Source organism: Bombus impatiens, unplaced genomic scaffold, assembly GCF_000188095.3.
Source record: "Bombus impatiens unplaced genomic scaffold, BIMP_2.2 scf_1445, whole genome shotgun sequence".
NCBI lineage: Eukaryota > Metazoa > Arthropoda > Insecta > Hymenoptera > Apidae > Bombus > Bombus impatiens.
The window spans coordinates 205,061-206,844 of NT_177864.1; the positions used below are offsets into that span (position 1 = coordinate 205,061).

General features: G+C 50.3%; 1 protein-coding gene across 2 annotated transcripts in view; it reads left to right on the forward strand.

The window, feature by feature from the left end:
- LOC100749305 (ELAV-like protein 2) overlaps window positions 1–1,784 on the forward strand; it is a 39,901-nt gene that overhangs the window by 14,563 nt on the left and 23,554 nt on the right. The gene's annotated exons all lie outside the window — the stretch shown is intronic.

Sequence of the window (1,784 nt, forward strand, 5' to 3'; positions counted from 1 at the left end):
AGGGGGGGGGGGAATAGTGGTGAACTATGTGGTAAAGGCACGGCGAAATTTGGCCGCATTCGCACGGTCGAAAAGCTCTTTCGTACAAGAGGGAGGTCAACCCCTGGGACGACGGTTTCCATTTTCAACGTGGCGCCTGCGTCCTCGAGCTCTGCACGGGCTACCAACCCGCCTCTCCTACGCTCGTTTCCCCTTTTCAAGCCTTCGCTCCACTCTCTTTTCTTTCCGTCGTTCGCGGAGCCTGAATTTTCACCCCTTCCTCTTCAACCCTCGAGAGTAGCGCTTGCGCACGTGCACTCCCCCGTACGTCTAGCCATTTTTTTCTTCTTCCCCTCGAATTCAACCCCCGTTCCTCGGAACACGAGACGGCGAGACCAACTTCTCTGATGAAATATTCAAATATATTTTTACGTCGAATTTATTATTCGTCGACTCTAATTGCGTCCACGTATCTATCTCGTGTTCACCGTTACTTTTAAATTTTCTGCTTTTCAATTTTTTTGGCCAACGTCGTTGAAACAACGATCCTTGAGTTGTCTTGTAGCATCCCTGTCTGTGAGAGTACCGTCCGCCTCCACTCGAGTTCGCGATTAACACCTTTTCCCGGACCATCCAGCTAACGGCGCGGCGGTTGCTTTCCCCTTTCCAACCTTTTACCGCGCTCTTCTGCCACCTGTATGCAAACTACGCCCTGCTATTTTAGAGTCGAGAGTTCCCTTTTTCTTCCAAAATCTTTGTCCCAAACGGCGATTGTTCGATCAACAGCTATCCACTAACTGCTTTTTTTTCCATCCCTCGTTCTTCCTTTCTCCTCCACGTATATAGTCCCCGGGAGTGCTCTTTCAATCAGTATCGGTGGTTGCAAGGTCCAGAGGATCTCCAGAGGGAGCAGCCATTGTTCACGACCCTTCCCTAGCGCCTGCGTGCGTCCTGCAACTACCCTCGATTTCATTTTCTCTCTCTTTCTCTGCGTATTTGTCTCAACAGCTTTTCAGCCGATCCTAATGTCCAGATAGGTCAGAGAGCAGTCCTCTTTGATTTCTGTCCGACGCACGCGTCTCCTTAGGTCCTCTATGAACTGCTCGATCTTTTACGTTTTCGTGTTCCTGTTTCAATCATCAAACGAGTATTACACGCGGAGTGTGGAACGATGCAAAGTTATTTTCAGCAAGAGTTATTACTTCGTCAGAATTCCTTCTGACGCATACATCCCCGTCGTAGTTACATCTATGCAACTCTTTACGTCGAATGAGTTAACGTCACGACAATTTCCAACCAAGTATTACTTCGCGTTTCTTCGTCACTCGGCGCCTGCGTAGATTCCGCCGCCTCCGGCTACGGTTTTTCTTCGTTTCCTCCTTGCCGCTCTCCGTGGCCCGGTTTCCATCTTTCAAACCGCGTCGACGAACGGACAACCATACTTGCTGGTATCGGAAAGATGCAGCCATCGCCTTCGATCCGCTCGCGTAAATTCTTCTTTTTCTTCGATCGGTCTTTTGCTATTTTCTTTCGACCTTACCTCTCTTTTTTCATCCTTTCTCCTCGCTTTAGCTCCCTCCGTTTTTCTTGGCCGTGTTCGCGGCCATCGCAACCCCTCCATCGAGAGATGGCGTGCCGCGAGATATCGAGGCGGTGGTGGCGATCCAGGGAGAGGGTGCAGTCATTGCCTCTTTTCAGCGCCTGCGTACATTCCTCAATGTTCGTCGATCCTCCTCTATTCAACGTGCTTTCCTTGATTGTTACCTTCGACCTCTATCCTCCTCGCGGCTCCCACCCCTCTAGCC